This window comes from Mus caroli, chromosome 11 (genome assembly GCF_900094665.2).
Source record: "Mus caroli chromosome 11, CAROLI_EIJ_v1.1, whole genome shotgun sequence".
Taxonomy (NCBI): Eukaryota; Metazoa; Chordata; class Mammalia; order Rodentia; family Muridae; genus Mus; species Mus caroli.
Genome location: NC_034580.1, coordinates 80,722,641 through 80,736,652, shown reverse-complemented (window position 1 = coordinate 80,736,652; position 14,012 = coordinate 80,722,641). Strand labels below are relative to the sequence as shown.

Here is a 14,012-nt window from a genome sequence, read left to right as displayed (position 1 = left end):
AACTGCAGTTCTTATTGCAGTGATTGTTGCTTCTTGGGAAGGCAGCAGATGACAAAACACTGCAACAGAAATCTAGCAAAAGCATTGGTTGCTTTTTCTAAGAAAGCTTCCTGGTACCCCAGTAACCAGCATGGGTACTTAGGAGGAAAACAATCCATGTTTTTCAGGTGGAGACAGTTATTAGTGATATTCTGCTACTGCACAAAGAACTCACCATCTGGTGTTCTCCAGTGTCAAGGAAAATTAAAAGTATACCTCCAAGAGAACTGGTGGTCTGCCATCATGTGACTGTTTTGAACATATATTTATACACAACACATTATACTTGTGTCAATAGGGCAACAGGTAATTCTCTAGCTGTTCTCTCCTGATTCTCAGAATATCCTCACCCGCTCCTTACTCTTAAAGTACTGCATGCTATTTTAATATGTAATACAAGCACTTCCTGGAAGCTAAAATGAATTTTGGATTTAGGAGCCTGATTTATAAGAATAAAATGTAAAAAGAAAGTCACTATTACAAAGCTTGTATGTACAGTAAGTATAATTTACTCCAAAAGGGCAGTTTGTGGCTAGAATGAGGGGTGAGGGGAAATAGGGAGAAATAAGGCTGCCAGGGGGTTGTACCAAGGAGCTGGGATGGCTGCATGGCTCTAGTACACAGAGGGAGAAAAAGAGCACAAAAGAGAAAATGGGAGAAATTCTACTGAATTTAAAAAAAAAAAATTGAACAACATTTTAACATTAATAAAAAAACTTTCTTTCTTTCTTTCTTTCTTTATTTATTTTGGTTTTACGAGACAGGGTTTCTCTGTGTAGCCCTGGCTGTCCTGGAACTCACTCTGGAGACGAGGCTGGCCTCGAACTCAGAGATCCGCCAGCCTCTGCCTCCAGAGTGCTGGGATTAAAGGTGTGCGCCACCACGCCTGGCTAATAAAAAACATTTTAAGTAAATGTTCTATCCATGACCACACAAACAAACAAGTTAATACCAAATGAATAAAAGCTGTGGCACGTTCCTTCACTCCTTCAGTTTATTATCTCAGAGCACCCTATACTATGCAGCCAGAGAAATGGTTTAAGAGCTCACACTCACTGTTTAACATTAAGACTAGACTATGGTGCTCACTCAACAGAGTTCATTGAAAACCCAGAAAATGACAAATATTTATATGGATATTCATGGAAAAAGTGAGACAGACAGAGATTGATTATACATCCTCTAAACATGATGCATATTCTTCACATAAATATAGAACAAAGAGAAAAGATTCTGAGCCTTTTCCCCTAAGATTCAAATTCCTGCCCCAAGTTGTAGTTCCAACATATCACACCAGCACTTGAAAGGCTGAGGCAGACTTGCCTTGAAATTGAAGCAAGCAATGGCTAAACAGCCAGGGCTACACAGCAATAATCCATCTTGAAATAACCAAAAAGAGCACCCTGGGACTCTCGAAATAACCAAAAAGAGCACTCTCCTCTGAAGCAAGCTCCGTTCAAAGATAAAAACTGTATTATTTCAAAACATCAGAGTCTGACATCCCTGAGAGCAGTCGGGCACAAGCATGGCACAGGCGCAGCATCCCACCTCAGCAGCCCACCTCAGCATCCCACCTCAGCAGACTGCCTCAGCATCCCACCTCAGCATCCCACCTCAGCATCCCACCTCAGCAGCCCGCCTCAGCAGCCCACCTCAGCATCCCACCTCAGCATCCCACCTCAGCATCCCACCTCAGCAGACTGCCTCAGCATCCCACCTCAGCAGACTGCCTCAGCATCCCACCTCAGCATCCCGCCTCAGCAGCCCGCCTCAGCAGACTGCCTCAGCATCCCACCTCAGCAGACTGCCTCAGCATCCCACCTCAGCAGCCCTGAGCACCTACTCCTCATCCTTATCTCACAATTGATTTGTACCATGACACAGAGGAGGTAGATTTACCAAACACTACCTCATTTACACGGGTACACATATGATGTATAAAAGTATCAGGAATTCAGTCAGAAACAAAAACCAACAAACAAACAAGCAACCACACTGTGCACTGAATTAGCTGCAATCCATAAAATATACCTTGTTTTTCTTTATGTAGTTAGCAAGTTTGTTTGAACATTTTCCCAGTAAAACCTTGAATTCATGGAAACCCTCCTTTCTCTATTACCCAAGTTCAGAGAATGCAGAGAAGTACCAGCATAAAACCCTATAAAAAAACAGTACTAAGTAACACGTGGAAAACTAATATGAACGATATGAGTTTTTTTTTTTTAACCATTCCTTCTGAGGGACAATCACATTTTAAAATCAGAAGTTTTACACGGTGACAACACCTGAATCCTGGTACTCCTCGGGAGGAAGCTGGTGGATCAAAGATTGAGGTCAACCTTGGCTACAAGGGAATGTTAAGGACAGCCTGGGCTACAAGACAATTTATTAAAAATAATTTTTAAAAATAGTAAATACATATGTTGTGTTGAATAACAAATATAACTAAAAAATATAACCAACTTTCTTAATAATAAAAAAATTAAAGATTCAAAATTAAAATGGTAGCCTTTCTTTTCCTCACACCCCCCAGGCCCCAGGCACTACTGTTCTCTGGCCCTTCACCCTCCTCCACTGCTAACGGAAGCCTTCCTGCTTATTACCCATGACTGTTAAGAATATTTTCTGGCTCTATTTCAGCATCATGACTCAGGTCATGAGAAGTGTCAAAGATGCATTTCCTTCAGCTGGGAACGAGCACCAGATCTCAAGGGCACAGAGAGGCTGGAGCGTGGTGCAGAAGGCCACATCAGCAGTTCCTGATGAGGAAGAGAAACCCTTTGTACTCGAGTACATTTTCATTCTCAGCTTGAAAACAGGTGCTTACACACACCAGTTAAGGAAAAGAAAACAAACAGGAAACTAATGCTCAATATAGCTCCCTAAATAACTAACAAATCCTGAAATAAAACTGTAAGCAAAAAAAAAAAAAAGATATAAATTTAGCACATTTTACAAATATTAGAATTAAGTCAAGATCTAGATGGCTAGCTCCAAGTTTGCAAAGGTGCATTTATGAATTAACCACTGTGCACTAAAGCCCTTTCTATAGAATATCCTTGAGCACTAGAAGAATGGGGTGCTTCAATAAGAGCCTTGGACACAGCACAGGGAGCAAGCCCTCGTCTCCCTGGCACCCTCGACTGTGAGGGCCTGGGTGACTGCAGGAACGCCATATTCATTTATCTATACGACAGACACCTGATCTTTTTCCCACATCTATGACTTTTATAAAAGGTGACGCTGTTTCATCCTGTGCCATGTCGATGCTAGAATGAAAAGCGATAAATCGTTTGCTACCCAGGATAGACCTTGACACTGAACATGAAAAGCTGGTCTCTGCTGCAGTCACCAGGAGGAGCCATGCCCACAAGACTCCTCTGTCCACTCTGAAATACTTCTCTCTGGTGTCTCATTGTGGCTTGAAAACTTCTCACCTGCACAAACACTTGAGCCAAAGTGAGCAGCTCTTCCAGTGAACCAGAAATCCCTTTCCTTTCCTCGTCACCTCCCAGCTCCCACGCCATCCACCGTGGAACGCGGGGACCCCTCCCACCTCCCACGTGCATATAACCCGGACGCAGTGTGAACCCACTCTTCTTTTTCTCTTGCCTTTCTCATCTTTTAACCATTTTGTAAACTCACATTACCAACACCAGCTTTACAATTCCTCTTCAGATAGTCAAACCGAAATACTACTCCGCTCAGCTCCAACTTGTCACTTGGGCGTCTTAGTAACTAACAGCTCTAAGAGGCATCTGTGCTGAGAAGGTTACTGACTCTCACTGCCTTCTGGACTTTCTTCAAGACGAAGACTAAAAACATTGCTTCCAAATGTCTTTCTCAGGAGTACAAAGGGAACAACCTTCCTGGTCTCCTCTGGGATGAGTTCTCTATCTAACATTTTATCTTTCATGTAAACAACTAAAATGTCTTCCTCTGTGATTCACAGAAATCTCTCTAGAGCAACAGAACTAGGACAGAGTACTTACTCACAGAAAAGGAAAGGATAAGAACAGAATCCATACTTACTCAGAGAAAAGGAAATAACAGTTTTCCAGATCTTTTTTTTTTTTTCATTCTAAACACTGAAATATTTTACCTTCCAAAATTATCAAAACCAGCTTCAGTGTTTGTAGCCTTTTTTTTTTTTTTCTTTTCTTTTCGAGACAGGATTTCTCTGTGTAGCCCTGGCCGTCCTGGAACTCACTTTGTAGACCAAGCTGTCCTCGAACTCAGAAATAAGCCTGCCTCTGCCTATGCCTCCCAAGTGCTAGGATTAAAGGCGTGCACCACCACACCTGGCTCAGAGTTTGTAGTCTTAATCCTGTTTTTGTGCCTGAAATGGAAGATAGACTGATCCTTCACAGGAAAAACAATCAATCAATTTTTATTGACCTTTACTTCACAGGTGTGAGTGTTTACATGCATGAGTTTGAGTGTGAGTGTGTGTGTGTACCACCTGCAATGACATTAAATTCCTGGGAACTGAACTTACAGACAATTGTGAGTCAACATGTAGGTAATAGGAGTTGAACATAGGTACTCTGGAAGATCAGACAGTGCTCATAACGACAGAGTTGGAGGGGCTGGAGAGAAGGCTCAACAATAAAAAAAATTAAATAATGAAATAAAAGCAAATTAGTAAGTAATAAAACTAAAGACTGAAACAGTAATTTTTATGTAGTGGTCAAGGATATTTTGGTTTCATCACAGCAATGAGGTCTAGGTACTATCCAGTCTGAGTACAATGTCAGTCAGGACTACAATGACAAAGAAGAAAATTAAACAATGGAGATACCAGCTTAAAAAAAAAGACAAAAACCTGTAAAAACATTAAACAATAGAAAACAAATAACATAAGAAAAAGACTTGATAGTAAGAGAAATGTTCAAAGAAAAGTCTCTTGATAGAACACACTGTGGGGACAAGAATGCAGTAGGACATGGGACGGTGGCAATGGGGAATCCCTCACAAATACAAAAACACAATCACAAACAGGAGCTCCAGGCCCAGACAGGAGAGCCAAGATTCATCTCACAGCAGCTCTAGAAAGGGGCATACAGGAAAACAGTGGAGAAGAAACAAGAAGTGCAAAGCAGAGGCCACTGGGGAATAGATAAGGGAAGGAAGGACAGAGCCAATCAGTGGTAAGAACAGAGAGATGAGCTGACAGTACTAACAGTGCCTAAATCATGGCATCCAGACAACTGCTGGTTTACAAAAAAGCAGGACACACATGCTCCAGGACAGGAGGGCTGGGACCACACTGACGGCACTTAGGAAATAACACAACTAAAACGTTTCCATCCACAGCAGTCGTCAGGAGTCACACATAGGAAATGAACATCTGCACAAAGTACTCAAAAGAGCTGTAAGTTGGTGGTAATACAGAGTCCACATCCTTGTGAAGAATTTGGAGAAGAAAACACAAGAAAACCAAGAGATGCCATGGCTGTATCTGCTCCCAAGGTACCCAGGTTCAAGCCCTGATGACAGGAACAGAAAAGCTGAGAGCACACTGCCCTCTAGAGGTGGCATGTTTCATTAATGCTATACCCAAACTGTTCATGATTTGCAAATGCAAATTTGTATTCATAAGCAAAAAAAGCAAAATGAAAGATTGTATTTGCATCAAGTGATAATTACATTAAATTGATATTTATTTTCTATTTTCTTGTTGCATTTATTTTAAAGGAGTTTATCTAAACAACATAAAAGATTACAGTAGTTAAATTGGGTTTAATTTTGTGTTTAAAACACTTTTAGTGTGCACAGCACTGTACACTACAGGCTCCTGAGGGTTCTCAGAGCTTACTTTACTTCTCTCACACGTGGGATACGTACGCCTCCATCTGGCTGCTGTGAGTAGCGCCTGTGCATGTGTGTGCACGCAGACCTTCCATGCCATATTTCTTGTTCTAGTGCTTCCCCGCTCAGAGTCTCTCACAGACCCCAGAGCTTTGCAGGCCCAAGACTGGCTACCCAGCCAGCTTGCTCCGGGGATCCTCGTGACTACTCCTCCCAAGTGCTGGAACTAGAGGCAGCTCCTGCAAGATAAACGTCCATGTGTGTAGCAAAACTACACACTGAGCCATCTCCTTAGGCACTATATGTCCCTCCTAATACTTCTGTGAACTACACACCGCTATAAAGATTATGAGCTACAAGAGGCGCTATCTTTCTTTAATAGTTTTTTTTTTTCAATTAGTGACTTAAAAAGGATAATTTGAGATGGGATATCACCTATGAGCATAGGCTGGTCTCAAATTCATGACATTCCTCCTGCCTCAGCCTCCAGAGTACTTAAAACACAGACTTGTGTCATATCTTGGCTTCTTATGTGGTTTTTAAATTAGACATCTTGCTGTGTGAGGCCACACTTTCCCAAATATTTGCATAAAGAACTCATCCTCTATCTCTGCACAATTACAGAAAATGACATGAAAATATTTAAAATGTGGGTGGTGTTGGTGTATAGTAAATGTCAAAATGAGCATAGAGTTATGCCTCGGGAGCCAGGAAAACATTAGGTTTTTACAACAACAGATTAGAAGCAAGGCTGCACTGACCTCAGGCAACAGGCTACAAGGAGAGAGCAAACTCCAGGTGCTAAGCGACCCAAGGAGGGCTCTCCCACATGATGTGTCTGCGCCATTTATATACTCTGTGTCAGATGAGGCATGAAATTTAAAGCAGAACTTCAGTGCACACGATTGATTTTTCTTGGCAAAAATTAAAACACTTATGGAAACTCCACTCCACAAGTAAACAGTGACTAGAAGAACAGTCAGGACACGGCACACTGGTGCTGCTGACTCCCAAGGAGGTGAAGCTATGTGAAGCGGAGCTGGGTGGCTGCTACATATTTATAATAGGGTGCGGTCTGTATCAAGAAAACTCCCTATCGACCAAAGTAAATAACTACAATAAACCATCAAATGAAGGCTGTAAACAGTCTCCAAGTGGTAAGACGGGAGTGCCGTACACACAGATGCTAAAAAGACAGAAAGACTGCTGAACTTGTAAGCCTTTTGCTGAAATATAGCAGTTCTGGGTCCAAGAAATGAGAGGCCTCCTTCAAAGTCCTCAAACCTCAGGTTGGGAGGGAGCAGGGTCTGGAATTCAGTTGTCAGATGCTGCAGGCTTGGCACAACTCCTTCTCCAGACCAAGCCAGAAAGAAGCTGGGTTAGGGGACATACTCAAACCTTGGGAGGTGGAGGCAAGAAGGGGGATCAGTGATAAAGGGTAGCCTTGGCTACCTAATGAGTCACATAGTTACACATAACTACATAGTGAGGTCAGCCTGGGTTATCCAGTGAGACTTAGGAAGAACAGAGGGAGGGAAAAAGAGAGGGACAAGGGGGCAAAGGGAGGTCAGTGAGTCTTTAAAAATCTCAGGACAGGGTAGACACCATATTCTTAAACCTAAAAGGAAAACCTATTTCACAAAATAAAGAAACAGGAAAAGTAAGCAGGGCCAGTGCAGTGGGTGAGCAAGGGCTTACAGCCAAAGTCTGACTCTTCATTTGAGCTCAATCCCTAGGCCCAGACAGTGAAGGGAAGACAGGCAACTCCCAAAGATTGTCAGAAACACGTATATACACACATACAACCATGCACACAAACACACACGCACACACACACCTAAAGAAACAATTGTAAAAAGCAGGTGTGCACATCTATCAACTATGTGAGCTCACGTGTGGAACCGTGACTAGTGTCACTTTCAACTGTGGATTTGTATCATCTCCCACTTCAGAAATACTCACAAGCTAATGTCCATACTGAAAGCAATTAAAAGCAAAGAAATAAATTCAAATTTTTATTTCATTCAGTAATATTGTTTACTTACACTGTTTTGTTAAAAAAAAAAAATAAGAAATGAGCCAATCCTGCACACTGCCGACAAACAGCAGCACAGTTTGAGTGACAGCAGTTGATCCATATGCACTAAGCACTATTCTAAACGCTGAAATTTCAATGGTAACCGTGCAAGACTGGGTATATTATTACCCCTGCTTCATAGGTAGAGAAAACCAGGTCTCAGTAGGGAGACGAAGCAATTTGTCTAAGATTACAGCCCAGAGGAAGTCTAACCCTAGGTCCTCTATTACCTTATCCACACACAGCTCAGTCACAGAGACTAGGAAAGTCATCAGCAGGAAGGTGAAAGGCCCTGGGTTTGATCTCAGCATCACAAATAAACGGAAAAGCCAGATGGAGGTGCTGAGCAATTGATGCAGGAAACAGAACAGAAAAGACAGCTTTTCTTAGGAAAAAGCAGGACTGTAGAACTGCAGGAGGTAAGAGTGAAACTCCAGGTGTAGCAGGACAGACAGACAGACAGACAGACAGAAAGACAGTAAAGCTAGCTGGAAGGCAGTGCCACATCATAATTTAAGTAAGTGGTGAACCTACAGTCTACATCCCACCTTGGTCTTGATCAGCTCCACTGGCCATCATCCATTGTCAGCACCTACATCTGGGAAAAACAGACCACGTCTCCTGCGGCCCCTAACTTTCTCCCACTATCTTGCCCCTGTTAATATTACATTCTAAAAGAAGGAATAAAAACATGACACAATCAATACTTGTGGTGCCAATTTTCTAACTAAAATCCCCTTAGACAAATTCCTTATACCCCAGCAAACTGTTCTGGCTGTCTTCGCTGTTACTAAACTGAATGTCAGCTCCAACCTTCACTTAACCAGATGCTGGAACTTAGCACAGTCACCACCATCCTCCCGGCTACTTCCTGTATATGGTTTCCCACTTCGTGTCACTTGCTAGTAACTTCTGGATGACACTTCTTACCAGGAGCTCCAATTCTGCAGGTGCTGTCGACTGAAGCCTTCCTCCCAGCCACTATCCCCATGCAGATGCATTCCCAGTGATTCCAGCCATGCTAGGAACACAAGAAGCCTTACCCAGTGTCCAGATACACACAGGTCATCCCAGCATGCCACCTGGGGCTACAATAGGAGACCCTGTCTCCCAAGAGAAGACAGGATAGAAAGACCCCGTCTCCACTCTCAGAGTGCGCTCTCCTCTATACAAATCCTCCCTCAGAGCACCCAAACCAGTTTTCTCTCACTCCTGTTTCCAAAACCCACCACTGAGTTCCCATCAACTAGGTACATACATCACTACATGGGGCCCTCTGTGACCAGAGCAGCTGTCTTACTGTCCCCTGAGTACAGCAGGTGTATTCTCAGCTCAGCATTTAGAAGCACTGCTTTCCACTCATAGCCATTAGATCTTTCCTCAATGTCACTGCGGTGACATCCACAAACAGGATGGTAATTTAAAGTTGAAATCATTTCAAGATATTTCCTAACTTCTATTCTTTTTGAGACAGGGTCTAAGGATATATACCTGACTGGCCTTGAACCCACATACATCTGTCTCTAACTCGGGAATTCAAGTATTAAAGGTATGCAATACCACAGACTATATTCCCTCCCCTTCTTTAAATTTGTCAATAGCTGCAAGAAAACAGACTTATTTTGATTGGTCACTATATTTACTTGCTCTTAGAAGAGCTTCAACACATATATTAAAAAATAATAATAATTAATTCACAGTGGCTGAATAAGTGACCATCTTACATGCATCAAATGAAAAGCAATGTTACTATGAATAAAAATCTCTTCAATTTGACAAGTTATTATTTAAATCCAAATTGGTATTTAACACATAAGTGAAAATGCCATAATACAACTGTTTGTGTCAACTTAAAGCATAACTTAGAAAAATATCAAAATACACTGTTTCTCTGGGAATAACTTCTTTGATTCTACATGGTACACAAGGGGCCAAGATAACAGGTGGAAATGCAAAGATTCTGCCATCCCCTGGGTTTGATTTCCAGGATTCACTTGATAAAAGTGATTCACAGCTTGTCTTTTAGCCTCCACACAAATGCAGTGGGGCACATGTGCACACATGCATACAGTATTGCATACATTAAAAATAGAGGGCTGACCCCACTTTGTTAAGGATTATTTTGTTATAGGAATGGTCACACTGGGGAAATGGAGGTTAAGCTTGGCCTTTAAGCAGTTGCTGATACTAGCTGATGGAGGTGGGCTCGGGCAAAGATTACTGCTCAGAAAAAGGCACTGTAGCTGTTAGTTGGTTCAAGTTGTCTAGCCATTGGTTGGNTGTGCATTTCAGTTAATGTTGCCAGGTAGTAGAGGTAAGTCCCAGTGCCTAAAGGATGTTAGAAATAGCAAAAGAGTCACTAAAGGCCAGGCTAATCTTTGGGGAGGGCTGTCGTTTGGGCGTGGCCTTGGTTAATCCTCTCACTAGCATCATCTTCACTTAGGAGTTGTGCAGGGAAGAGGAAGGCTGAGGGAAAGGCTGCTAGTGCCTCTTTCCAGAGGACAGCTGTACCCAGGGGCCCTATGTGCATCTTGGTAAAATCTTGTCTTCATTATTCATAGCTGTCATCTGAATGTTATATCCTAAAGGAGAGCACATGGTTAAGAGCAGAGCTAATGGCTATGGTGGAATTGACAAAAGGGTTCCTCTTGAACATGGAACTGCTAAGCCATGTCTGGACAGTGTGGAGAAATTCATGTTGCTAGGCTGACTGGAGGGACAGAGAAGTTCACAGGGCAAGGTCTGCAGGTGTGTTGAGACTGACATCCTGAGAGCCCCTGCCGTAGGTACGTCTCCGAGCTGTTCCGTGTGGAATACATTTGTTGAGTGGGAAGATCCCTTCTACATATACTACTATATAGATCTGATGATAAGCTTAGGAATGCTATACTTAGTGTGGTCTGTTGCTCTGTGTTTCCTTGTAAGCTGAAACTGAGTGAATGCAGAATTTAATTGTAACTTTGCCAGTACATCTATCTAGAGGCCTGCTGCCNTTTTTGTCTTCTATGAAATTTCTGTTGCCAAGGAAGACAGGATTACAATTTTGTCTGACAGATTGAGATGGCATGGTACATACTGTATAATCTCAATTACCCAAGTGTGTGGACGCTTGCAGGATCTAGAACTGCTTATGACTGGTGGCTTTGTTCTTGCTTTCTTGTGTTTTGTTTCCTGTAATGCATATACTAAAAGAATAAGTGAAAGCTTCTTTAAAGAAGAAAAAAGATTCTGCCATCCTTAACATCATTAAGAGATACCAACATGTCAATAATTAATTCCTATATTCAAAAAAGAGCAACACTGAGACTTACACCTGCAATAGCACTAAATAGTACTTGAGAAATGCAGTTGTAAATGGAGTTTGATAAGCAGCAGACCTGCAGAGACATCTGGAGGTAAGGAAACACAAAATGAGGGAGCTTCCATGGGTGACTGCCATATGGACTGAATCCTTGGTAAGGTGCGGTGGAAATCAGATTTGGGACATTCTCTACCCTAACCAGCTAACAGCTTGATGAGACAATTTCCACCAGAGTTAGAGAATCATAATATGGTTCATGAAGAGACCAGTTTCATTAGTTTCTTCCAAATAAGGGTAGAGGTAACTAGCCGGGCGTGGTGGAGCTCGCCTTTAATCCCAGCACTTAGGAGGCAGAGGCAGGCAGATTTCTGAGTTCGAGGCCAGCCTGGTCTACAGAGTGAGTTCCAGGACAGCCATGGCTACACAGAGAAACCCTGTCTCAAAAAACAAAAAACAAAAACAAAAACAAAAAAAGGATAGAGGTAACTGAAATGGGTGAGAAGAAAAAGTCAAAGAGTCACTATTTCTGAATGACAGACCATTTGCAAATCTAGAAAAGGCTGTGTCCTCTGAGAATAATAATTATCAATTATAAATAAATGTAACTATTAAGGAAAACGGCACTCTGGTACAGGCATTCTATGTTTTACCGTGGTGTCACAGTGGTACGTGAGTCACATTAAAGTCAAAGATAACTGCAAAGCCGTGGTAACCTTTACACTCAGTAACTGCAGCCCCTCCATGTATTACCCCAGATATAACGGTTAATGTGAGAAGGGACTAGGGCTCTTGCCGCCGGCCACTGCTCTTGTCACTGTCATGTGTTTCCCACAGTTAGAGTGAAAGCTGAAGACTGCTATGCCTCATGGATCTCAACCTGAGAGAGAGATTTATAAAGAATATACTTCAAGTAAATAAACATCCTCTGGAAAATTAAAAAAAAAAAGAAGATAACATAATCCTAACCTAAACTGGATTGGCTCCAAAGAACAAAAAGGAAATGCCCTATATCAATTGTTATTTAACAGTTTCCTTTACTTTGCTAAAGTGAGCACAGACAAACAACGCAATGCAGCCAAAACATGATTCATTTTCAAGATTAATCCCTCCCTGCTCCAAGGTTTACATTGTTTTTAACCATCATCAGACTGTTTACCCACACAAACTGTAAATACATCATTTTTAGAACTAACCAACAACAATGCCCATTTTGTTTTGACATGAAAGACACAAAGAGAACATGAAGAGAAACAACCACTGATTGAGGTCTGTTCCTCTAAGACAAGATATCCCCAAAAGAGTAAGGGTGAGCTACAAGAAAACGTCATGCCGTGTTGCCAGGAGAAAAGGAGGCATGGAAAGGCAACTGACCAGCTAAGAGGCACAGAAAAAGCAGGGGCGGGGTCTGGGGTTAAGAATAAAAAGGAAGAGAATTCTTGAAGCATAAACGCTCCCTGCTGCGGACGGAGATGTTTGAGAGATGGGGATAGCAGCTGACAGAATGAGTTCACATTTAAATGATATTCTATTTTATAGGAGTCTTTACTGTGGTTGTCATAATCTCTCCATGTAAACTACCTCTCAGTCTTAAAATTGGGCACTCCTAAGGAGACTACGAAACTCTCCAGAAAATAAGTATCAACGAACGAAGTCCTCCTGGAGGACTGAAATGTCACAGCCAGACTCAGGTCGCCTTGGCTGGGGATGCTGCAGCACATCTGTGACATAGCTCTCCAGAGGGAAAGGCAGGAGGGCTATGAGTTCCAGGCCACTGTGTGCTGTCTGTGTGAGACCTTATAAACATGCAACAGAAAAAGAAAATACCATAAAAGCTCCACAGATGGAATGACTGAGAATTTCCTATCCAAAATGAATATATATTTTTAACAAGAAACATTAGAAAATGATCATTGTATCATCAGAATTAATAATTTCCAACTAGAAACCACATGAGTGTACTTTAGTAATGTCAGGCACATTAACCAACAGCCAGTGGCAGCATGTCTGCATACAGAAATGAGGGAGCTGCTGAAGCAGAACCTTTCAAAAGGGTTAGCCTCGAACACTTCAAAACCGACTGAGCTAACTGTCAGCCACACAAAACAACTCAGCACGGGAAGGGGGCAGAGCAGAGTCTAAGGTGGAAAGCACAAACTCAAAGTTAGCCAAGGCTACAATTTGAAGAGTAACCATCTTCCAACATGAACAGAACTTATAAAATGACATTACAGAAACAAAACACATATACACCATAAAGTCCATTTACATCAAATGGAACGTACTTACTTAAGGGCTGCTCTGGAGTAAAAGTATTTTTCAATTTCAAGTGAATACCATAAAAGCCAGAACTATGGTTTAGTATTTTAAAGAAGTAGACAGGGGGACTCCGCTGAACTTAGGAACTTAGTCTGCACAGGTGAGAGTGTGCACCACAGAGGCAGACAGCTTCTGGGACAGGCGGGAGCCACAGAGCTGCTGAGGCAGCACCCTTTTGGAGCGCAGACATCTGGCACCCTCCCAGCCGGAGGACAGTGGTCCACCCTGCACGGGAGCCCTCTGCTTCAGGAGCAGGGAGCGCCATCTTGGTTCCGGGACTCCGCCGAATTTAGGAACTTAGTCTGCACAGGTGAGAGTGTGCACCACAGAAGCTGAGAGCTTCTGTGACCTGCCAAAGCAACACAGTATCTGGGAAAGGTCCTGTTTTGGGCCTTCTTCTTCGGCCAGGAGGAGGTCCAAACACCAGATATCTGTACACCTTCCCTGTAAGAGGAGAGCTTGCCAGCA

The 14,012-nt window shown here is 42.5% G+C and overlaps 1 protein-coding gene across 8 annotated transcripts in view; it reads right to left on the bottom strand.

Moving 5' to 3' along the window:
- Nucleotides 1-14,012, bottom strand: part of Bcas3 (BCAS3 microtubule associated cell migration factor) — a 470,064-nt gene that overhangs the window by 303,238 nt on the left and 152,814 nt on the right. The window lies entirely within an intron of this gene.